The sequence below is a fragment of the Schistocerca serialis genome, chromosome 7 (genome assembly GCF_023864345.2).
Source record: "Schistocerca serialis cubense isolate TAMUIC-IGC-003099 chromosome 7, iqSchSeri2.2, whole genome shotgun sequence".
NCBI lineage: Eukaryota > Metazoa > Arthropoda > Insecta > Orthoptera > Acrididae > Schistocerca > Schistocerca serialis.
In genome coordinates this window covers 177,632,990-177,659,680 of record NC_064644.1, presented here as the reverse complement: position 1 = coordinate 177,659,680, position 26,691 = coordinate 177,632,990, and the positions used below count along the sequence as shown (strand labels likewise).

General features: G+C 44.4%; 1 protein-coding gene across 5 annotated transcripts in view; it reads left to right on the top strand.

Moving 5' to 3' along the window:
• LOC126412066 (solute carrier family 2, facilitated glucose transporter member 1-like) overlaps window positions 1-26,691 on the top strand; it is a 557,262-nt gene that overhangs the window by 307,915 nt on the left and 222,656 nt on the right. The window lies entirely within an intron of this gene.

Here is a 26,691-nt window from a genome sequence, read left to right as displayed (position 1 = left end):
TTTGAGTAATCAGCATCAGATAAAATATGCTTAGGAAACCTCATACAAGTGAGAAATACAATAAAACGTACAATCTCATGTACAGTTGTTCTTAAGCGTATTTGCAAAAGATATTGTTAGACGTCGCATCGCAGTTTGGCATACGACGTCTCGCAACAACATCAAATGGCTCTGAGCACTATGGGACTTAACTTCTGAGGTCATCAGTCCCCTAGACTTAGAACTACTTAAACCTAACTAACCTAAGGACATCACACACATCCATGCCCGAGGCAGGATTCGAACCTGCGACCGTAGCGGTCACGCAGTTCCAGACTGTAGCGCCTAGAACCGCACGGCCACCCCGGCCGGCGCAATAACATCTTTGGAAAATTCGTATAAGTCATTTGTACATGAGATTGTGTATTTTTCTTGTAATTCTCACTTTTATGAGCTTTCCTAAGCATATTTTATCTCAAAACGGGTCATAAATAAAGTTTTCAGCGATCAAGACATTTCCATGGAATTACTACATTCCAAGTCTGGATGGTTGTATTCCTTACAGATGGGTGACTTCATCAATCAAACGGAAAAAGTGATTCGAAGGTGCTTAGTAGAGCGCAATTATGAACGAACGTTTTTACTTGCATACGTACATATTCTAAAGGCTAATATCGTATTGATGCAACCACAATGTTCTGTCATTCGAGGCTCGCTTCGCTTCCTTGTAATTGTCGCATCCTATGTATCCTCTTCTCAATGTTTTCCAAATACCTCTTCCTGGGACGTCCTCTTCCTCCCTTGCCCAGTTGTTTGCCTTCAGGCTGTTAACGACGAGTAGGCGACGTGTCCAATAAATTTTATTTTTCTGTTTTCCATTTCTTTAGTAATCTTCTTCTTCGCTGACTACCCTTAAGACTTCCAGGTTTGGTTTTCCTTTCCGTCCAGCTCGCTTTTGTCATTTTCCATCATATTCACATTTCAACAGCTTCAAGTCGATTCCTCTACAATCCAACCAAAGCGGTTCAGTTTCATAGAGTAGCGTACTCCTTTACAAGCAATTCTCCAAAGGATTTTCTGACACATATGATCATATGTTTACTGGTGAAAATTTTTTTTTTTACTCAAAAACATCTGTTTTGCCAGTGCAGTCCTTCTCTTTATTCCCATGAAATATCTATTGTCCTCTGTGATTATTCTACCGAGATAACAGAATTCTTTCACCTGGTCAGTTCTGACATGATACATTTTTATACTGACTTCAATTTGTTTCACGTTTTTCGTATTACCATTACTTTCGTTTTCCATCCGTTGACTTTTAATGCACCGTTTCGTCGATATTTAGATTATTAGATATGAGCACCTAACTCGATTAGTTCGAAAATGATGACGAGGAGGAGTAAGGCCTTTCTTTTATTTATTTTTTTTATTTTTTGGAGAAACAACGGTGCATTCTCCTGAACTGATTTAGTGAAGTAGTGGAGACCCTTCCTCGGTATGGGCGAAGTGAACTATGTTCCTCCGGAAAATGAATCACGACTCAAGCACTTCACTACTTCGCTCCATTGTAAATCATGCTGCGAGGAAGTTCTTTTGTAATATCGTTGTTTAGCCAGTGAACACTTCACCAGAAATATAAACGTGTGTTTTAAGAACAGAGAAACAGTATCTGTGAAAATATAAGCCGTAGTTTGATATCTGTGTTTAAAATATAGTCTGTACTGGACTTCCAGCTGTGTAGATCGAGAAAATTATTTTTTTTTAACTTTAATCAAAATGATGGCGGCCCAGCGGCTAATTGCAATGGATCGTCTTTGTCCTTTATAGCCTTATTCACTGATCGAGAACAACACCGAGAATTGATAGTATGTTCCAGTTACGTGTTAGAACGAAAAATGTGTTCACTTTTTTATAGTCGTATGGGTTGTGCGGTCCTAATTCTTTAACTGTTCCATTAAGGAATTGCAACTTCGGATGCGTCCACTATCCTAGAGAAGTGCAGCTGTGCAACAAAAAATTGTATAACAAGAAGGGTCATGGCCTCTTTTGTACATATGTCGTACTCATGTGTGTGTGTGTGTGGTTCGTACGTGACATTATTTATTTCCGATCAACAGGTCAACTGAACACAGCACAATATACAGCTGGTTTCCAATGACAAACACTCACGAATTTCTTTGAAATTTTAGTCTGTATTTTCTAGTCTCTTATTAAAATTGTCTGTTTGCAAGTCCATGTGCGAATTCGTTGCTGGTTAAGAGAACGTGTCGAGAAATTGTGTGTTGTGAATTTCGCAACTTTACTGATTCCATACAAATCTGCAATACAAGCTAAGAAACGTTTGGTTCTCTCTCTCTCTCTCTCTCTCTCTCTCTCTCTCTCTCTCTCTCTCTGGTATCAGACTCACATAGTTCCTGATCTCTAATTTTTCAGACCAAGATTTTTGATGGGTTTTTTGTTGACAATATTACAGGAAGTAAATCTTTTGCCGTAATCAGTTTCGAGGCTAAAGTCACGATACCATATGATCATCATTGCCATCTAGGCCTAACGACTGCAATGAAACCACAAAACATGAAATATATATTGTAGTTTATCTCTTTGCAGTTTTTTGCCTGTGTTTTAGTGATGACGCACCTCTACTACAGACGCCGTAAGTAGACATTCAGTGTCTTGTCGCAAGTGGCACGAAAAAAAAAGTTGGAACTTCATTATATTTTATCAAAACTGGATATGTTTCACGAGGGGTGTTGTCCACGATTCTTATTTATAAAAAATGGATTGATTTCCTCTCTGTAGATTGATGTTTTTTATTATTTCATGACCGGTTTCGGGCAATGTCACCCATCTTCAAATCAGTTAAAAAATAAAAATAAATGAAAATTGAGTTCTAACTCTGTCTTTGCGATATTACAAAGCTAAATACCTTTTTTCTCTATCAAATTATGTTGTATGTTATAGCAGTTTTTGTATAGAAAAATATTAGCTATGTAACACTGTAAACGCAGGATTTGAACCCAATTGTCATTTATTTTTACTGTTTAACAGATCTGAAATTGGTCATGAAGTAATAAAAAGAGCGATCGACAGACAGAAAAGAAGCCTATTTTGTGCTTCAGTATATGTCGCTTCATGTATATTTTGATACATCGGACGTTCTGCCCCTTCTCAGATGCTCAGCCGTGCGTCCCCATCGATCCTCAACACAATGAGAACTGAAATAAACCCGCTACACGGCGTCGATGGCTTTGATGTCCCCCGTTTCTGTCATTACAGGTGTGTTTGCTGGTGCCTTACCAAAAAGTAGATAGCAGTGTTTACGGAGGAATTAGTGCGCTGTGGCGGCAGAAGGCTGCGGTGGAAGGACGTGGCCTTGTGGAGCACGCTTGCCGCTGGCCGGCTGGAAATCCAGCAGCTGCTGCTTTGAAAACACCCGCCACGCCCACGTTCGTGCTTCAGCTTATAACGTGACTGTCGGCATTTTATATAATTTAGTAGTGCCGATTTATGCAAAAATGTGACCTTTGGTATCGGACTACCCAACGCCGTGCTGTAACTAAATTTCAAGTACACGGAAAATTACTGTTTTTTTGCGCAAAAACAGACAATTTTGAAATTAGTAATAAACAAAATACAGCACAGGAGTGTTAGTGAAAGTCTTCAAACTGTATTGCTTGTGTAACTTTAGATTACACAGTGTCTTACAGTCATAGTATACAAAATAACTACTCACACTAGCCGGCCGATGTGGCCGAACGGTTCTAGGCGCTTCAGTCTGAAACCGTGCGACCGCTACGTCGCAGGTTCGAATCCTGTCTCGGGCATGGATGTGTGTGATGTACTTAGTTAGGTTTAAGTAGTTCTAAGTCTAGGGGACAGATGACCTCAGATGTTAAGCCCCATAGCGCTCAGAGCCATTTGAACCATTTTTTTGTGACACCTACACTGAGGCGATAAGTCACGGGATACCTCCTAATATTGTGTCGGGCCTCCTTTTGCCCGGCGTGGTTCAGAAACCCACCGTGACTTGGACTCAACAAGTCATTAAAAGTCCCCTGCAGAAATACTGAGCCATCCTGTCTCTATAGTCGTCCATAATTGCGAAAGTGTTGCGGTGCTGGATTTTGTGCACGAACTGACCTCTCGATTATGTCCCATAAATGTTCGATGGGATTCATGTTGGGCGATATGGGTGGCCAAATCATTCGCTCGATCTGTCCAGAGTGTTCTTTAAACCAATCACGAACAACTGAGGCCTGACGACATGGCACATTGTCATCCATAAAAATTCCATCGTTGTTGGGGAACATATCGTTCATGAATGGCTGCAAATGGTCTCCATATAGCCGAACATAACCATTTCCAGTCTAAGATCGGTTCAGTTTTACCAGAGGACTCAAACCTTTCATCTAAACACACCCCAAACCATTAAGGAGCCACCACCAACTTGCACAATGCCTTGTTGACATCTTGGGCCCACGGCTTCGTAGGGTCTGCGCCACACTCTTATCCCACTATCAGCTTTTACCAACTGAAACCGGGACTTATCTGACTATTCCACGGTTTTCAAGTAGTCTAGGGTCCAACCAATGTGATCACGTGCCCACGAGAGCGTTGCAGGCGATGTTCTGCAGAACTCGCGTCGCCGGCCGGGGTGACCGAGCGGTTCTAGGCGCTTCAGTCTGGAACCGCGCGACCGCTACGGTCGCAGGTTCGAATCCTGCCTCGGGCATGAGTGTGTGTGATGTCCTTAGGTTAGTTAGGTTTAAGTAGTTCTAGGTCTAGGGAACTGATGACCTCAGATGTTAAGTCCCATAGTGCTCAGAGCCATTTGAACCATTTTTTGAACTCGCGTCGGTTGTCAGTTGCCACAGCCCATTACGCTAAATTTGCCCGCACTGTCCTAACGTATACGCTCGTCGTACGTTCCACATTGACTTCTGCGTTTTTTTCACGCACAGCTGCTTGTCTGTTAGCACTGTCAACTCTACGCAAACATCGCTGACCTCGGGCGTTAAGTAAAGTCCGATGGTCACTGCCTTTTCTGTGGTGAAAGGGAATGCGTGAGATTTGGTATTCTTGGCACACTCTTGGCTCTGTGAATCTCAGAATATTGCTTTCCCTAACGATTTCCGAAATGGAGTGTCCCATGCTGTAGTTTCAACTACTATTCTAAGTTCGAAGTATTAATTCCCGTCGTGCAGCCATAATCTCGTCGAGGACCTTGTCACATGAATCACCTAAGTACAAATGACACCTCCGCCAATGCACTGCCTTTTATACCTTCTGTGCGCGATACTACCGCCATATCGCTATCCTATCACTTTTGAAACCCTAGTATACAACTGAACTATTAATTAAGCAAGATAACTGTATGTACAAAAAATACTGTGCAGTATTATCTGTTTGATTCAGTGCCAAATGTTTTATAAAGTGGATTAGAAAAATAACCAAGTTAACACCCCGATCCATTTTACTGATTTAAATTAAGGTGGTGCCTACATTTACAGTAAAAAGATTTTTATTTCTTAGGAAAAAGTACTTTACAATGAAAAGGGCCTTTTATCTGGGTTGTTGTCATCGTTGTCGTGTTTTATCGGTAGATAGCCTTCATGTCTTTCATCGTTCATTTTATGGCAATATCACATGAATGATTCCTTAGTGGTCTTCTTCTTCTGATATTGCCGTATATGGCCATGTTCCAAGTTAATTTCCCTTGTGCATTCCTTTATCGTCACAGACCCGTGCTGCTGCTGCTGCTGCTGCTGCTGCTGCTCTGCATTGAGCATATCACACAACAAACTCCACAGACGTTAATTGTGCTCAAAGCTATGACAAAAATAAAAACTCTGCCTAGCGAGTGTAGCTCCCGTGCAGCCATTTTAATTCGTTATACACGTTGCATTTGCTTTCACTACATATTTATGGTTTCTACATTATTAATCTTTTGAAAGAACTAATCACAAAAATAATATCAGCATTTAAGTGTTTCTGCATATAGGAAAATGAAAACTTTGTGCAAACAGTTCTTTGCGTTTCTAACAGACGGCGTTACTGGATACATTCATAGAATACTGGCGACTTTCAAATATCTCGAATTCCGCTGTGAACTGAAATTTACAAATATACGAATAAAATTTAGACTATGTTTTCATGTTCCAAAAGTGAGTGTATTTAAATGTGTATTATGTGTATTTAATTGTGTCATCACACATTCGTACAGATAGCTACCTCTGATCTGATTCACTTACCTTCCTCCAAAGCAACAACTCCATGTCTGCTTGCGCAGTGCTGTTTCCGTTCCATTTTCTTCTCAACTTTGCCAACAAGGGCTGAAGATCTGATGTGCCGCCGTACTTCTCCGTGACTTCTGTTACAATTTCTCTTTATCTTCGCGAAATATTTCACTCTAAACACTAAGACTTGCTGTAAGGTCCCAGGACTTACGAGCTGTAAAATGCAGCAAAATGATACGTTGATAAACTGAAAAACCTACAGTAGATAAGAAATTCCCAATATTGAACATACAACAAATACTTGACAATTTGAATATTATCTTCCGCTGAGCACCTCGTTCTGGTATCTTGACTGGACTGTGCAATTTTTAGGGGTATCACAACTGGTGTTAGAAGTTCCAGTTTGCAGAAAATCGGTTACATAGGAACTGAGAGTTAAAATAAATCCTCGCAGGAGGGTGAAATTCTTCTGATAAAAACTCCGAGCACTGCACTTTCGCGTAAATACTGAAGGACTTGCGCCAGGGTGAGAGGTATTGCTGGAAGAAAGAGTATGTTCCCTAGGGTTGAGGAGTATGGGTAGAAAGAAAAGGGTCTGTTAGGGAGGGAAAACTATGGAGACGGGAGGTAGGAGCTGAGATGGATAGCGGGAAATATAGTCGGTGGGTAAGACAGAGGGTTAGGATTAGTATGTCGTGTGGGTAGGGTAATGGTTGCAAGAGGAAAGGGATGGGGTGGATGGAGACAGAAAGAAAGAGGGGAGTCCTGATGTGGAGTGGGATAAGTGGGGAAGAGTTAAAGTCGGTAGGAGGGATAAATATGAGGGCGGATATTGTCTGGGAGGGGAAGTGGGTTGAAGTGTCATTGGGGTAAGATATGGAGTGTGTGTAATGGTAGGGACGGAGGGATGTGTTTGTGAAGGCGCAGCCGCCCGGTATTAGCCGAGCGGTCTCAGGCGCTGCAGTCATGTACTGTACGGCTGATCCCGGGGGAGGTTCGAGTCCTCCCTCGGGCGTGTGTGTGTGTGTGTGTGTGTGTGTGTGTGTGTGTGTGTGTGTGTGTGTGTCTTTAGGATAATTTAGGTTAAATAGTGTGTAAGCTTAGGGACTGATGACCTTAGCAGTTAACTCCCATAACATTTCACACACATCTGAACATCTATGAAGGCGCAGCAGCATACCAGGGTTGGTGATCAGAGGGGAGGCAATGGGGTGATTGGAATCTAGTTTGCGGACAGTGTAGGAGATGCGGAGATGTTCTATGTGGGTGAGGTGGTGTGGGAATTTGATGAGATGGTAAAGGATCTAGGTGGGTGAAGTTAAAAGGATGCAGAAAGCGAGGCGGAGTGCATGGCATTGGAGGATTTGGAGAGACTTGCAGGCCTTTGGTGGGGCGGAGATCCAAGCAACATTTGCATGGCAGAGGATGGGTCCCATCTGGGTTTTGTGGATGTGGAGAGTAGTGGAGGGATGTAATCCCCACGTTCGGCAAGTTAGTAGTTTTAGCCTGTTGTGGGTTTTCTGTTGAATGGTTGGTAGCTGAGGTTTCCACACTAGTCGTCGCATAGTGCACTGAGTACATCATTTCACATTTGCACCTGCCATCCAAGAACAAGTAATCCCTGCAACATTCTTTGTCATGCCGCATCATTAGTCAGAGACTATGAACTATAAGGGCCGTTCAAAAAGAAACAAGCCGGAGTCTCGAATGCGCGAACCGGTGACAGGAGGGTCATATCGTGGCGTGTGTAGCAAGGTGTGGTTCCGACCAGAGCGTGGAAGTTCACAGCCCGTCGCTAGATGGCACACGTGCACGTCACGTGACTATACAGAGCATGCAGCAGTCTGTATCAATTATCCAATGCTGCCAGTCACATTGCAAACAGTGACTTGGAGGCGTCAACAGAAGTGCAAAGAGATGTTGTTCGTTTACTGACAGCGGAAGGAGTAGGAGGAACGGACATTCATCGACGAAAGTGAACGGAGAACACTGCATGTCCCTTCCAAGGATCAAGGCGTGGCACAGGCGCTTGAGGGACGCACGGGTGTCGTTAGCCGATGAAGCACGGTCTGGAGCACCACACTGCATTACCGATGACATCGTCCAGTTGGTGGATGCATTCATCACCCAGGACCGCCGAGTGACAATGAAAGCCATAGCCGCCGTGGTCGCGTCGGAAGTGTTCACACCATCAAGAAGGAACGACTGCACATGCGCAAAGTGTGTGCCCAATGGATGCTCCTCAGTCTTCAACCACACCAGGAGGCATGTCGAACGGCCCACTGTCTTACTCATCGGCAGCGCTATGCTTGGGAATGGAATGCGTTCCTGCCAGGAGTGGTGGCTGGAGATGAGTCATGGTGTCATCACTTCGAACCAGAATCAAAACGACAAAGTCTCTAGTGGAAGCATCCAGGGTCATCACCATCAAAAAAAACTAAGCCCATCCACACGAGTGCAGGAAAGGTTATGCTGACGTTTTTCTCTGACCAAGATGGGCCTCTTCTGATTCATTTCCTGCAGCACGGGACAACAGTGAATGCCCAGCGTTACTCGCAAACCTTGACCACTCTTCGCCAAGCTATCAAATCAAAACGTCCAGGCAATCTCACCCTTGGGGTCATTCTGCTCCACGATAGTGTAAAGCCTCCCACGGCCGACACAGTCGCGGCATTCCTGCAAAAATTCAAATGGGAGGTTCTCGCCCACTCTCCATACAGTCCGAACCTATCTCCTTGTGATTACGCTATTTTTAGTCCCCTTAAAAACGCTCTGAGGGGCAAATGATTCACCTCGGATGACGACGTCCAGCTGTACGTGCGGAACTGGTTAACATCGCAGCCCCAGTAATTTTATGAGACAGCCATTCACCGCCTTGTGTTACAGTGGGACAAGTGTCTCAATAGCCAGGGTCAATACTTCTAACATACAGGTACTGGTTTCTGTAAATATGCCTCCGGCTCGTTTGCTTTTGAACGCTCCTTGTACCTTTCCATGCATAAGCTGCCTTTCACACCACAGCAGTACAGATGCAATTTTTGAAGTGTTGCCGTGACAGGGAAGCATGGATTGCTGATGAATGGCGTCGTATTGTGTTCAGCTACGAATCGCAGTTCTGCATTTTCCCGCATGACCAACGTTGGTGAGTATGGCAGTGACCCAACGTTGTGGAGAGGCAGAGATCCCTTACTCCTGGCGTAACGATGTGAGGAGCAGTTGGGGATGTCTTCAGGCTGCGGCTGATAATGTTTGAGAGAACTCTGAAGGCACTTCCATACGCCACATACATCCTGCGTTCTTATGTGTCATATCTGATGCGACAGTATATTGATGTTGTTTTTCGCTCTGAAAAGGACGATGTTCACCCAGACACGGCGTGTGTGTGTGTGTGTGTGTGTGTGTGTGTGTGTGTGTGTGTGTGTGTGTGTGTGAATGAGTGAGTGAGTGAGTGAGCTATCTGCATGGTGTTGAGGTATTCCCCGAGACCAGCAACTTTGCCAGCCCTATCGCCGATAGAACATTTATGGGACCATCTCGGTCGTTAGCTCTATCTCCGTGCTAGTATCCAAGATACGTAGGACCGGTTAGAACAGTTGTGGGTCAGCTTGCCTCAGGAAAGGATACAGCGGTTTTTTTGACACCGATACTAATCGAATTAGCGCACGCAGCCATTCCAGAGGGAGTGCAACGTCATACTGACAAGTGGACTCATACTTCCAAGCTATTTGTAAATTTGCCTGGATCCTCTAATCATTGAAATAAAGTTACATACTCTTTCAACCTGTGAAGTTTCATTGCGTTTCCTCCTCCCCTTCTGAGGTTTTCACTTTTTCTGTCAAGCGGTGTACGTGATGAACAAGGTTGGTACACTTTAATCAAAAGTACAGTTCTATTCATCAAAAGTACCAGCTTAAGGCTCCTAATAAATTCAAGACACGCTTCAGCACAAATGAACAGAGTACCGACTGGAGCGACAAGACAAGTTGCGGCCTGACAGTCGGCGAGAGGGTGCAGTTCAGGAAGTAGCGGCACGGTGGCAATGATATAACAATGGAAGCCGTGCGGCTGTCTTTCCGAAACCTGTAGGTGGGGCATGTGCTGAGGCGTCATTTTAGTTCGTCAGCTGATCGCGACCTCTTGGCGCACTGTATCCTAACTATCGTGGTTGCCACCATGAACGCGTTTGGAAACTCATTTCGGAATTTTAGCGGACTCTACCAGTTTTTGCAATGAATACGCTTTATATTTAGAGTTGTTAGGCGTGCTCAAAAGTTGGGACACGGCGTCTGTTTCATAATGTGGACCAAAATCCAAGATCTGACAGATTCAGTAACTTCCGCAGCATATGTCACCCAGTACATTATGTTTGGGAGGATGTCACATTAGAAACGACTCCAAGACCAGTTGCTCTAAGATTGTACAATACTACAACTAATGCACACATTTGGTACACAAACCATTTACCAAACTGAGCAGAAATAGCACATTATCCGACAGCGCTGTTTTCTACTGGAAACTATCGTTTGTGGAAGAAAGAAAGGAAATTCAAAATGTTATATGGAAACAATTTTATATTGTTAGTAATCTGAAGAACGCCATAAATATTTGTAAATTCAGAAGAAATATTTAAACGGTAAAATATTGCAATGGCATATTACAGCATAAACGTCAAGCTCCTAATAGTTGCCACATTGTTGATACGTTTTGTAGAATTAACCTTACCCAGTGTTGTGAAGTTGGAGTGATCAAGGAATTTTAAATGGAAATTCTACGAAGGAAAAATTATCTTGGAAAAACAACATTTCAGGTAGTCTTTAGAACAATTCACACTCTTGTCACATATTTGGGTTTGAAAGAAAGGAAAGATTAAGTTTCGACGTCCTGTTGACGATAAGATCATTAGAGAAGGACTACATTGTGACTGTCAGAAAGACAAAATAAGAAACATCAAATTGGGTACGCGAATGGAATTGAAAGTGATGCGACGACTATTGACGCGCTGTACTTTTTTTCATGCACTGAGCAATAGCTTGCAGAGAATGTACACAGATCTAAGAGCCTTCTCGTCTCGAAAACGCTGAGTCATTATTGAGCTACTCTTAGGCAATAAGTGCGTGAAATGACATCAGTGTGGCGAGTGCAACAGCTAATCCAAGCCTCAGCCAGCTGCGCATAGAGGCAGTTAGTGCAGCCCGGGTGAAACTGTAGACCGGACCGCGAATGTGGGTCGCGTTGCAACACGACTGCGCCTGTCCGGGCGGCGGCAACATACGGCACATCCATACCTGTAGGCTTTGATGCACCATGATCGTGCCGTCGTCACCAATCCTAACACATACTAGAGTCGCAAATTTATCAGTGCAGGATACGTGATCAATGACTGAAAACAATTAACACCTATTACGAAGTGTGCTGGTATGAAAATCATTGATGTACAAATGGAATGGCGTAAGTTTGAGTGTCGCTTTACTGCAACATAAGATCTATAATAATGTATGTTGGAGAAGAGCTGTGAATTTCTTCCAGATATTGTTTCCTGAGATCCAACACACAGTTATTGATCGAAGTATTCTGAAATATCTGAATTATAGATTGTTAATATGGTAATAAGAGATAACAGTAGCTCTAAGAAGGTGATTATAACACATTAAAAACTTCATTTGTTGTATCTACTTGGTTTCTAAGTGGTGCAACTCTTGTAATTAATTCCTCCACGGTTCTGAATGAGTCGGAGACAATACGTTCGCGTAAAATAATTTGCTTGCGTAAATTGAAAAACAAAATGCTGCAGAACATTTCACGGCAGTCTGAAAGCACCTCGCCGTCTGCGGTGGTCTCGCGGTTCTAGGCGCTCAGTCCGGAACCCCGCGACTGCTACGGTCGCAGGTTCGAATCCTGCCTCGGGCATGGATGTGTGTGGTATCCTTAGGTTAGTTAGGTTTAAGTAGTTCTAAGTTCTAGGGGACTGATGACCATAGATGTTAAGTCCCATAGTGCTCAGAGCCATTTGAACCATTTGTTTGAAAGCACCTCATTAGTTGCTTGGCTAATAGTTCCGCACTTAACATAAATATCTTTTAGCGTCAACACATTTCTTTCCTTGACCTATGCACGTTTGCAGCTGCAACACAAAACTCAAGGTGCAACTGCGTTCAAGGAGAGCCACTACATTCGTACACAGCTCATCGTATTCTCCTCACACAGCTTATGACGCAAGAGACTACCCAGAGAAAAACGAAGAGGACTTCTGGAGCTCGAACAGGAGATGACACTGGTCAGAAGAGGCGCTTTACTGTGCCGGTATTTTACTTCGCTCAAGCAGTTTAGCAGCAATGGACGGATTACCCTCCCCTGTAGACAACCTTGTGCTTGACTATGACTATTTCCTGATAGCATTATGATTATTACTCCTGTCACAAGCGTTGCTAATACTGATAATACTATTAAATGTAAAATATACATAGTACAATGATCAAGTAAGTGAGTAAGCATGCATACACGGTGAAGATTCTGAGAGTGTCATCGGCAAGAAACGGGCATCTCCCATTGCGCTCTCTACTTTCTACGGAAGTTGCTCCTTGGTACAGGACACTGGACAACATGTACTCTTTCACTGATGTTTAGTGGACTGTTCATTTCTGCAGTTCTTTGGCTCATACTCCCGTAGTTAGAGTATTCTCTCCTTAGACATGTATTCTTACTGAAAGTAGAAACAGCAACTAAACGCAGTTAATTGCTTTACTTCTTAATAAATAGCACCTTTACAGGTTTAAATCTGAATGGTTCACCTTCAGACGGCTGCCCACATACGTTTTATGTCATTTACTTAGTGCTGACTACAAAGGTCATCGGTCCCAATGTATGGCGATAGTTTCTTAGCGTGGTTGTGACCTTTAACAGTAACTGTTATTAGAAAAATTATAAAATAATAACTAATTTTTTGTCTGCGGCTTCGTCCGCGTGTATGTATACAGGCTGACACAAATGTTAGCTCGCTGCATTAGCCATTCTTGCGACCCTGTTAAAGCATTCGACAACACGCATGAGAGATTACGCTCCATACTTTTAAAATATTCCAAGTCAACTTAATACGGGAAAGAAATATCACCAGATCGTTCTAGAATGTTTTTACGTCATCATTTCTCATTCCTGCCACACTCCTAGTTGTAGAAGGGGTATCTTATTCTCACAATGTTCTTATAACATACTATGAGTCACATATACACCAGATTTGGTTGAAATCGCTCCAGGAGTTGGTGGGTCATGCTTTTATGTAACTTTTTCATTCCCACTCTAGCCATAGGGATACCGGAGACGTCTTATTACGTCCTATTGTCACAGTGATTTTTTCCAGTGATACGTGTACCAAGTGTGGTAGAAATTGCTTCAGTAGTCAGAGAGATACGCCGATACGTCACTGTACTTGCACACGCCAACAGACGCACCCCACACCAAGGGGTAGAACTTTATAGCCGCTGTCACCAATACGCCCAGCGCTCCAGAAAATTATGAATTCGATACTAATATGGGTCGTTATCTAATATTATTACAGGCCACGGCTTTTCTCACCCACACGCACCCGTAGTGTTGAAAGAGGTATAGTTCCCGCACATTAGTTCTATACGAATAATGACTCATATATATACAAAATTTGGTTGAAACTTTCTCACGTTGCTGAGTTATACTGCACTGTCTTACCCTTTTCACCCACAACCATGTTGGAAGTAGGTGGTTTCAACTCAGTAAAGTTTCATCGCTAACGGATGAATGGTATAGAGAAGCATAGAAGACGAACAAAAGGGATAATGTTCACCTTTATGTATTAAGTGACGAGCTGAAGCACTACAATTGTGCACAAGCGTCATACGATCGAAGTATCAAGGTGTGAATGTGAATCTCTGTGCAGTTTTACTATCCAGTGTCCATTCTCTCTCCTGTTTTCCCTAGCTTTACTAAGCCTATCGCTGACATCAGTCCTGCTAAGACGATTCAGGATTTACGATGTAAGTAGCACACGTAAAGTAGGTTACCACCCCCACCACCACCATCAGCCTGTGCATTACGATCTTGAGCTACACGCATCCGTCGCTGCTCCTTTACGTTTTCTGCTCTGACCTACCATCTTCCATTTTGTTGTAGCGCAGTCATTTCTTATTTCGTAAAATCTAGCAAAGGAATCACTTCATACATGTACCACCCTTTCAACGGGGTACAGGTCCAACCCACCTCATTTTAGTCTTCGCTGCAATCATATATACGTCACCGACTCGTCTCCTGATCTGTTTGTTCGTTATTCTAAGTCCATGTCTCACTGCAATATGTCAAAGAGATCACAAACATCCCTTACCTATAGAAAAATTAGTTTTCAATTCCCTGTTTAATTTATCAAAAGCACTCCTTGCCAGTTTTACTCTTCTGTTTATTTTTCTGTTCATCTAGGCATCGTCTTAAACTGCACTAAATACTCGTATTAACAAATTTTCGTTTTGTTCTGTGACTTCATACTTTTTTCTTCACAATATGTCGCTTCTACATTATTTAGTATAATTTTAATTGATTTCCAAGCTTACTTGCAAACTTGTTCTATGATTATTGCTGAAGTTCTATCTTCACAAGAGGCAAATTATAAAATATCATCAGAAAAATGCAAATATTTCAGGATGCTTCAATGACGCGAACACCTACTTCGCTTTCCCAAGCTTCGAAATTTGATAATTTTTTTCTAGGACTTCCTAGAATTTCCGCCTCCATTGTTACTTAAATACGCACCTATCTTATTATTATGTGTCAAAAAACTCTGTAGTTCTAACGATAAATAAACTAATATTTTTAAAGTAAAGTGGTCAGCGTATCTGGCTGCTACACGAAGGACGTGGGTTCTATTCCCGGCACAGCCACGGACTTTAACTTGGTCTCAGGGCTGGTCCGGGGTGTACTCAGACTCTTGAGGCGGGATGAGGAGCTACTTGAATGAGAAGTAAGACTCAAAGGATCAAGGAACTTGACCACAGAGCGGTGCGCTGACCTCACGCCTCTCCATACCACACCCAATGACATCACTAGAAGAGGATGACATGGCGGTCGGTAGGTTCCGATTCGCCCACCAAAGCCATAAATGGCGCTCTGGTTATTTAGTGTAAACTATTTTATATGGAATCGCCTTGTTGTATTTTAATTCCAGTACTGGACTTCCCATTATCCTACATATGTAGCGAGTTCAGAAAGTAAGTTACACATATACTCCCTCGCCAAGACCACTGCGCAACAAGAGCGGCGCATTATTATTATATTTGCGTTATCAGACTTAGTTTTGCAGCGGTACGTATAACAGGAGCAGAATGTGAGACTGAAATGGATCTACAAGTGGAAACGTACTCCCAAAGTTCAAGTAGGCTGGACAGTATTCTTCTCGTGGGCAAGACGAATGTCACGTCCAGCCACAGTAAAATACTGCCAACAATTTGACTAAGACCGCATAGATGTTGGTGAGATGGGGTACACCAGATCTTGCACTATTTGATTTCCATGTTTTTGGCAAACTGAAAGATCATCTGGGGGGAGAAAAAGGTTTTCCGACGATGAGGATGTTTGCACGTCAGTTCTCGAATGGCTTTGTGATCGTTGATGAAAGAGTGGTAGAATGTTCATACCGTTGTTCGCGGAGACCTGGCAACTATGTTGAAAAATAATGCTACGGAACATATCTGTGTCACTTTGAAGTGCAGTGCAGCATTCAGTAATAGTTACTTGGCCTGCCATCATAATGTGTAATTTGCTCTCTGAAATTTTCTCGTGATTTTTCCTTAGACGTGCTGTAGTGGCAGTCGTTCACTGTACAGCGTAAGTACTGCACATTTTACTTGGTTAGATGACCGTGGGGCGATGTCGTATATACCGCACACGATTATGGTAGCGTTCTAGCGAAACGTTTCAAATTTTTATGGTGTGAAATGACCAAATCAGATGAAACGTTTATCTCATCAGCTAAGCTCTTAATGTCAGTGGTGGCTCCAGGCTAAATGTCGCATTTGATGTTGATGAGCTGCCGTTTGTAATGGAGCTCGTGGCTAGAATTTGTGTCCTGGAGCCAGCCTGGAAGACCTGGCGCCAGGCATCAGCGTCCGTGGCCCGCGTTATGTAAGCCCGCTCGGGTAAACGTTACGCAGTAAATACACTCACGAAACAGCCTGCGACCCACGCTTAGGAGCTTGGGCCGCTCTCTGCGGTATTACAACACTCAGCGGTGAAAGACCCTCCTCTCGTCCACATTTCTGGACAAGTGTGCCCGAAACATACCTATTTCCAGACGAGTATGTGGTAGGACTAAAGACTTAATTGAGGACAAAGATGCTGCTCTCTTGTCGAGTCCGAGACTCAGTGCGAAGGTAGCAGTGATTTATGACGTCAGCGGAGTTGTAACTTGGAGAATGTCAGCAAGTAGCTTAGGTCAAAGGAGAGGCTTTATCCTTATCAAACTGTTGACACAGTTTTTGAGACCTGGTTTACGTAGCATCCGGAAAACTTGCTGTCCCTGCTACTTCACGTACGTACTAAGTTACAGCGCAGCATTAAATGGGTCTTTTGCTGTCAGCCTCAGACGAAAAGACGAGAGTACCACTATCTGGGTACAAAATGTTCAGAATTGTGCAGTTATGACATATTATGGGAAATTCGCTATAGAGGCAACACGTATTTATTGCCCAGAACCGTGTAATCAGGGTAGTACGTGGTGTCCTCTTTAGAATATCTTGAACAACTGTTTAAACAGTTCGGCACACTGCCAGTAGTCCCATAGTTCATATACCCCCTTATGAAGTTTCTTGTCAACAGTCACAATTTGGAACAACAATAACACTCGTAAACATATAATACTAAAAGGAGAAATGATTACACTATCCATCATTCGGCTTTAGTGTGCCACAAAAAGAAGTAAGGTATTTAGCCATATAAATCTGGGACCCACTGATTTAAAGAATTTAATATATAATAAAATTAATTCAAATAGAAACTGAAATTACATCTGCTGGACGACTCCCCCTAATCCATAGAAGGATTTCTGAATGTGTAGTTGTTACCATGTTTTCCGCCGAGGAAATGTATTATAATTGTAAAGCTGATTCGTCCATATGATAGCGATAGGTCACAAATATGACCCATTAATCAGGCAAATGACTAGCTAACCAAATAGCTAGCTAGCTACCTACCTATCTGACTGACTAACCCACCTGTACCAGAGGACATCTATACGGAGATTTAGCTTCTTAGAGGGGGAGTGAGGGAGAGGGACAGGGAGAGGGAGAGGGACAGGGAGAGGGAGAGGGGAGAGGGAGAGGGAGAGGGAGAGGGAGGGAGAGGGAGGGAGGGAGAGGGAGAGGGAGGGAGGGAGAGGGAGAGGGAGAGGGAGAGGGAGAGGGAGAGGGAGGGAGAGGGAGGGAGAGGGAGAGGGAGGGAGAGGGAGAGGGAGAGGGAGAGGGAGAGGGAGAGGGAGAGGGAGAGGGAGAGGGGGAGGGAGAGGGAGAGGGGGAGGGAGAGGGAGAGGGAGAGGGGGAGGGGGAGGGGGAGGGGGAGGGGGAGGGGGGGAGGGGGAGGGGGAGGGGGAGGGGGGAGGGGGAGGGGGGAGGGAGGGAGGGGGGGAGAGAGGGAGGGGGGGAGAGGGGGGGAGGGAGGGAGGGGGGGAGAGGGGGGGAGGGAGGGAGGGGGGGAGAGGGGGGGAGGGAGGGAGGGGGGGAGAGGGAGGGAGGGAGGAGAGGAGAGGAGAGAGAGGATAAGAAGAGCAACAATATTCGTTGCGTGTATCTACATCTGTACTCCGCAGGCCACCTCGCGGTGTGTGGCGGAGGGTACTTTGTGAACCACTGTATCTCCACCGCTTTCCTGAACCAGTTGCGAATAGTTCGCGGGAAGAACGATTGCCGGTAAGCTTCCGTGTGGGCTCGCATCTCTCTAGCTTTATCAAAGTGATCTTTCCGCGACATGTATGTACGTAGGAGGAAGCAGTATATTTGTTGACTCTTCTAGGAACGTACGCTCTCAAAATTTTACAATAAACCATACGGGAATTCAGAACGCCATCCTTGCAGTGTCCGTCACAGGAGTTGGTTGATAATCTCCTTGACATTTTCGTGCTTACTAAATGAACCTATAACGAAATGCGCTGCTCTTTTTTGGATCTTCTCTACTTCCTCTATCAGTCCTATCTGGTACGGCTCCCATACTGACGAGCAATATTCAGGTATTGGTCGAACGAGTGTTTTGTAAGCTACTTCCTTTGTTGATGGACTAGTGACTGTTCTGCCAGCGTGTAACCTTTCAATAAAGGGTCTTTCTGTTGTATATTCTCAACTGTTACATTTGTTTATGCTGAGGATCAATTGATAATCCCTGCATTAAGCGTCGAACTCTGCAGGTCTTCTTGCATTTCGCTATAGTTTTCTAGCTTCGCGAATTTTCTGATTACTACAGAATCATACACGAAAAATCTTACGGATTTTCAACGTTATCCTCTATCTCATTTATATGATTGTAAAACTTAAAGGCTCTATAACACTCGCCTTGGGCACTTCTCTCCGTGCAGAATGACATGCTGTGTTCTGTTCGATAGAAATTCTTCAATCCCATCACACATTTGGACTGATATTCCATATGTTCGAATTGCAGAATTGTATCGAATGCCTCCTGGAAGTCCAGAAACACGGCATCTACCTGGGAACCTGTATCTAGTCCTTTCGGGTCTCGTGGGCGAACAGAGCCAGCCGGGTTTCACAAAATCGTTGTTTCCGGAACCCACATTGGTTACTAAAAGAGGAGATTTTCGGCGTTCAGAAATGTCCTAATACAGGAGCATAGAACGTGTTCCAAAATTACACAATCGACGTCAGAGATATCTGATCGCCTGTTTGATGATCTTTCTTGAAAACGGGAATACACACATACAGGGTGTTACAAAAAGGTACGGCCAAACTTTCAGGAAACATTCCTCAGACACAAATAAAGAAAAGATGTTATGTGGACATGTGCCGGAAACGCTTAATTTCCATGTTAGAGCTCATGTTAGTTTCGTCAGTATGTTCTTACACCTACGCTCAGTGGAGCACGTTATCATGATTTCACACGGGATACTCTACCTGTGCTGCTAGAACATGTGCCTTTACAAGTACGACACAACATGTGGTTCATGCACGATGGAGCTCCTGCACATTTCAGTCGAAGTGATGGTACGCTTCTCAACTACAGATTCGGTGACCGATGGATTGGTAGAGGCGGACCAATTCCATGGCCTCCACGCTCTCCTGACCTCAACCCTCTTGACTTTCATTTATGGGGGCATTTGAAAACTCTTGTCTACGCAACCCTGGTACCAAATGTAGAGACTCTTCGTGCTCGTATTGTGGACGGCTGTGATACAATACGCCATTCTCCACGGCTGCATCAGCGCATCAAGGATTCCATGCGACGGAGGATGGATGCTTGTATCCTCGCTAACGGAGGACATTTTGAACATTTCCTGTAACAAAGTGTTTGAAGTCACGCTGGTACGTTCTGTTGCTGTGTGTTTCCATTCCGTGATTAATGTGATTTGAAGGGAAGTAATAAAATGAGCTCTAACACGGAGAGTAAGCGTTTCCGGACAAATGTCCACATAACATATTTTCTTTCTTTGTGTGCGAGGAATGTTTCCTGAAAGTTTGGCCGTACCTTTTCGTAACACCCCGTATACACAGTTCTGTAGAAGTTTCCATGTAGTTTCCTCCGATCAAAAGCCTCTTCGCTGGTGTTATTTATTTCTTCCAAGCGTGCGTAGCAGTCAATATGTGTGTAGTGAACTGTGAACCACCCTTCATCCAGACGAGATCACACACAAGGTGCCTGGCTTTCACGTTCCATTATGCCAACGCAGCCTTTGTCTATCTGTACCAACGAGCTCACTTTCGCTGAACCAGACTGATACGTGACATATGTGAAATAATTACATGGTAGCAAAACAGATCGTTTTTCATAATGGCTTTCGACGTGGTGCTTGATACCCGCATGTCGTCCTATCAACGGAATCAGATTTGACACATCTGAGTTTACATTTATATGGGCCAAGAGTGGTGACATATACCGTGCTCTATATCGACGTCATTTTTCTCTCTTCTTCTTACACTTACGAATCATGGGAGAGGAAAACAATTGTCTGACTGCTAATTCGGTTCCCCTAACTTACAATTAGATGAAAATGATAGATAAACTAATATGACAATGACTGAGATACGTTCTCAGAGAGCCCGCATCTCGTGGTCGTGCGGTAGCGTTCTCGCTTCCCACGCCCGGGTTCCCGGGTTCGATTCCCGGCGGGGTCAGGGATTTTCTCTGCCTTGTGATGCCTGGGTGTTGTGTGATGTCCTTAGGTTAGTTAGTTCTAGGGGACTGATGACCATAGATGTTAAGTCCCATAGTGCTCAGAGCCATTTGAACCATTTCGTTCTCAGAGAGGTCCTCGCCCGAGACTATAAAGCATGCCTTCGACATTATTAACGGAGCATTTCTTGTACATTTTACCCTAGGATTTTGTTAAACATGAGTGTAAGACTCGCTGTCGGATCAGATAGTGAAGCTCTGCCTTGCATCACTACAGTTTCTTTAGCCATTCCGGCTGCATCGACATGACGTACATACAGCAATTTCGAGGATATATATATTATCATCTTGCAATATAATCTTCTAGCAAACCTCATACCTTCAAAATCGTCCCCGTGACCAACAGAACTTTTCAACGAAGTCTCTCAGACTAATCACCACCACCACCACCACCACCACCACCACCACCACCACCACAAAACAGCAGTAACTCATATTCGCTGCCATTCTTGACCGAGTAAGAGACATTTAACTTCTCTGCGTGCTCGATGTAGCTTTTTCATGACTCTTCTGACTTGTTTCGGCCCCACCTATGCCAGTCTTATCATCTCCCAGAAGCACTTACATCCAATGTCGTCAATTATTTGTTGTGTATATAACAATCTCTAACTTCCTTTGAAGTTTTTATTCTCTACGACTCTCTCTAGAGCAATGGGGACGTGTTTAGTGACCAACTGAATGCGACACAAAATTATACGATGTGTGTGTGTGGTTGTGAGACTAGGGCCTCCCGTCGGGTAGACCGTTCGCCGGATGCAAGTCTTTCGATTTGACGCCACTTCGGCGGCTTGCGCGTCGATGGGGATGAAATGATGATGATTAGGACAACACAACACCCAATCCCTGAGAGGAGAAAATCTCCGACCCAGCTGGGAATAGAATCTGGGCCTTTAGGATTGACATTCTGTCGCGCTGACCACTCAGCTACCGGAGGCGGACAATGATACGATATAAAAGCGCGTGTCCATTGTCGAGTGTTATGGGATTCAGAGCTCGTCGGGAAACGTCTGTGGAACTGTTTCCACAAGGGATTAAGTGTGGAAATATTTTGGCAAAACCTGCAGCCAAGTCTGCGTCGAAAAACTTAGCGGCAAAATGATGTGAATCGGGTTCTGTAGCGCGTAAAACGCGTAACTTTCCAAAACACCCTCGATGGTCTTAATGCAGATATTTTCTGGGTTCAAATGGCTCTAAGCACTATGGGACTTAACTTCTGAGGTGATCAGTCCCTTAGAACAGAACTACTTAAACCAAACTAACCTAAGGACATCACACACATCCATGCCCGAGGCATAATTCGAACGTGCGACCGTAGCAGCAGCGCGATTCCGAACCGAAGCCCCCCTAGAACCGCTCGGCCACAACGGCCGGCTATTTTCTGGGCCATTTTTTATTTTACTCACTATGCACTTATTCTTCAGATATTCCTTTACTCCCCGATGCTGCTGAAAACCTCTTCATTTATTGTTTTGCAACAACCTTCTGTCAAATAATTTCTTAAAATACTCGATTCCCTTCTCTTCCAGTTTTTTTCATCTTAACATTACATTTTCTTTAGTTTACTGTAGACGCTTTACCAAATCAAGTCTTACGCCTTTTGAGTTTTTTAAGCATTTTCTCGCATAGCAACCTTTCTGTAAACTACGTAGCTGAGGAGCAATGTTTGAGAGCTATTATCATCACCTACCGTGTTAGGTCTTATACTCAGGACACGATTTATGAACTGACGTGCGGCCTTCGCTATGTAGACTTACTGGCGACATTCATTAAACACAATCTTTTCTCACTGTTATTGGTGTAATCTGTGGAAGAATATATACGTATATCGGCACTAAATGAATGTTCTGCTTAGCAAGGCTCACCTGAGAACTCCAGTGTTTACGTAGTATGCCGTCTGAAAGAAGCCATGATAGACAGTTCGTCTCTGTAGGCAGCAGACCGTGAAATATGACGTAATCTGGGACTACAAGCATCTTGTTTGAATATTGCGATGACAGACTACAGAGATTTATCTTGATTATTGAACAGCTATACGGAGCCCTGATTTTTCTCTATACTCCTGCGTGTGCTGCTCCATGGATTGAATGCCCGTACACTCACGAGCCTAAACATTGTGACCACTGCCTACCACCGAATACAAAGTCGCTTGGTGGCGTTGGGTCCACGTAGCGGGCTACGGTAAATACATAAGAAAAGCAGAGGAAAGGGACATCCTATGGGCGGCATATGGGAAAATCGTCTGACATAAGCGACCTTTTACAAAGGGAACATTGTAATGGCTAGATGCCTGAGACCAAGCATCTCAGAAACGGCGAAGCTGTTCGGCTTCCTGCGTGCTGCTGTCCTGAGCATCTATGGAAACTGGACGAAGGTCGATGAAACCACGAGCAGGCAACAAGGTGTTGGACGTCCAGTCCTCGTAACAGAACGTGTAGGTTGGAGGCTAGGATGCTCTGTAAAGCAGAGTCTGCTGCATATCTGACGACAGTGCAATGCTGTTGCAGGCACAAGAGTTCCAGAGCACACTTTGCTGGACTTTGAGTTCAGCATAAGGTGACCCCTACGTGCTCCTATGTTGACAGATCGTCAATTAAGATTGCAACGGGCACGGGATCATAGAGATTCGGACGTGGATCAACGGAAACGGGTCACCTGGCCGCATTAATCACGTTTCTGGTTACACCAGGTCGATGGTAGTGTTTGCATGTGCACTCACCGAAGAGAACGGCAGCTCGTAACGTGCATGGCTGCAGGCCAGTGGGGACAGTATTACAATAGTGAGACATTGTGCTGAGCTTCCATGGTGTCTGCGGCAGTAACAGAGGGCACCATTACAGCTGCGGACTAGGTGAACTTATTTGCAGACTACCTACATCCATTCATGTTGTATTTCGCCCCCCAAAGGCAGTGGTATCTTTCAGCCGGATAACTGTCCGTGTTACAAGGCCAGAGTCGGGCTATGATGATTAGTGAACTCAGGTCGCTGCCTTGGACAGATTTGCCTGATGTGAACCTGGTGGAACAATTTTGGGACTCTGTCGGGTGCCAGCTCCGTCCCATTAATCTGTGGTCCGAAATTTACGGGAACTGTGACACCTGTGCGTAGACTTCGAGTGGTACTTACCTACCAGCCCACCCAGAATCGCTACTGTGTTGCGTTCGAAAGGTAGACCAACACGCTGTTAAATAGGTAGTCATCATATCTTGGCTTATCGTTGTACTGTTTAAACAGGAAACACAGATACCGCCAGTTGTTAAGACAGTTCTAAGTCATTAGTGAAGACAAATAGATGCAGTCTTGGAGAACTGTTCATGATGAAGCATTATCACTCACTGTACACCATTAAATTAGCATGCTGGCTTCGTCACCACGACACTTTGGTGTGTATCCTCGTGATTAGCAGACCGAAATATTTAGCCTGCGACATGTAGTTATGGAAAGTGAAATGTCCTTACGATTAGTTACACGTTCACCTTCACGTGTAGACTCACGCATACTGCAGGTTTAAGATGTACAAAAGACTGCGGCGAATGAGATCAGCATGAGCGTTACGCGCATCGTGTGACTGTCAGGTCCTCGCACTGTTTTTCCCGAACGCGGGAGGTCGTGCTTCTGGCGTTCGACTCGCAGTGTTCCACGCGCCTTGGCGCTAGCTCTACACTTTCCACGACAAGCGAAGCGTTACACACCGTCACACTCTGCTCCTCCGTTACGCAGTTTCCTGTTCTGATTGTGTAAACAATACGGATTCCTACACCGGAAAAAGGAACTGCAACGAGCAGCTGTTGTCGGCCACGGCTTGCTTTGCTTGCTTTTTCTCGGCCGCCTCATTACAGTTTTCACGACGTGCTTCTGAAGTTTACGTCCGTCATCTCGCGTGGGAGACTTCGTAATCGCCGCGTTGGCCCAGTGAGGCAAGTTAATTGGGGGCAAGAGTCTCCCGTCTTGCTCCATAGTTTGAAGAGCACTGCACGTCGTTCATCCTCCTACGTCAATACTCGGGCGACTGCCGACCGGAAAACGTTTTACCCATTCCCTGCAATGTTGTGACATCACCAGAGAGACCGTGTCTGGGAATCATCTTCTTCCGTTTATTATTGTAACAAGACTGTCTTATGTCTTTCTACGTGCTATCTTCTCTTTCGTATCCGAAAAGAATCATGCTGCATGACAAGTAAAAGTGAAGCGCCCAGAAGAAGAGGAAACGAAATGAAACCTCACGAGTTGAGAGGCTATGTGACGTTATTTCAGTGATTAAAAAATAGTGGCAAGTACTAGTCCACTTGTCAGTATGACGTTACACCTCCTCTGTCCTGGATGCTTAAACTAATTTGGTTGGAAAGCGTGTCATAAAGCTGTTTTATCCTCTCCTGAGACAAGGTGACCCTCAGCTGTTGTAACTGGTCCTTGATATCCTGGATATTGGCGTCATAACAGATGTGACGTCTGAGTTGGTCCCTTACACCTTCTGTAAGTGAGAGATCTGGGGATCTTGATGGACGTGGCAGTAACTCAGCATCCCGCAGATAGTTGTAGAATTTTAGAACATGTTTTTTGCTCGCGTATCATGTCATTTTTGAAAACCCATAATCTACTCTGTAGGAATCAACATGTATTCCGGAAACAGCGATCGTGTGAGACCCAACTCGCTTTATTTGTTCATGAGACCCAGAAAATATTAGATACAGGCTCCCAGGTAGATGCCATTTTCCTTGACTTCCGGAAGGCGTTCGGTACAGATCCGCACTGTCGCCTAATAAACAAAGTAAGAGCATGCGGAATATCAGACCAGCTGTGTGGCTGGATTGAAGAGTTTTTAGCAAACAGAACACAGCATGTTGTTCTCAATGGAGAGACGTCTACAGACGTTAAAATAACCTCTGGCGTGCCACATGGGAGTGTTATGGGACCATTGCTTTTCACAATATATATATAAATAACCTAGTAGATAGTGTCGGACGTTCCATGCGGCCTTTCGCGGATGATGCTGTAGTATACAGAGAAGTTGCAGTATTAGAAAATTGTAGTGAAATGCAGGAAGATCTGCAGTGGATAAGCACTTGGTGCAGGGAGTGGCAACTGACTCTTAACATAGACAAATGTAATGTATTGGGAATACATAGAAAGAAGGATCCTTTATTGTATGATTATATGATAGCGGAAGAAACACTGGTAGCAGTTACTTCTGTAAAATATCTGAGAGTATGCGTACGGAACGACTTGAAGTGGAATGATCATATAAAATTAATTGTTGCTAAGGCGGATGCCAGGTTGAGATTCATTCGGAGAGTCCTTAGAAAATGTAGTCCATCAACAAAGGAGGTGGCTTACAAAACACTCGTTCGACCTATACTTGAGTATTGCTCATCAGTGTGGGATCCGTACCAGGTCGGGTTGACGGAGGAGATAGAGAAGATCCAAAGAAGAGCGGCGCGTTTCGTCACAGGGTTATCTGGTAAGCGTGATAGCGTTACGGAGATGTTTAGCAAACTCAAGTGGCAGGCTCTGCAAGAGAGGCGCTCTGCATCGCGGTGTAGCTTGCTGTCCAGGTTTCGAGAGGGTGCGTTTCTGGATGAGGCATCGAATATATTGCTTCCTCCTACTTACACCTCCCGAGAAGATCACGAATGTAAAATTAGAGAGATTCGAGCGCGCACGGAGGCTTTCCGGCAGTCGTTCTTGCCGCGAACCATACGCGACTGGAACAGGAAAGGAAGGTAATGACAGTGGCACGTAAAGCGCCCTCCGCCACACACCGTTGGGTGGCTTACGGAGTATAAATGTAGATGTAGTTCATAGATACAAATGTGATATGCAAACGCGCGTTGTCCTGTTGTAAAATGGCACGAGCATATAGTTAGTTGAGGACGCAGAATGACTGTGATGTACCGTTGTACCGTCAGAGTTTCTAGATAACTACCAGCCGTGACAAGAAGTCATACCCGATGGCTTTCCATACCATGACGTCAGGTGTAACACCGCTTTATCTCTCCAACACTTCGGAAGAATGCGACTTCTCCCCAAGTCGCCGACGTGAGAAGCCACCTCGCTGCTAGTGTGGTGCCCGCCTGATGA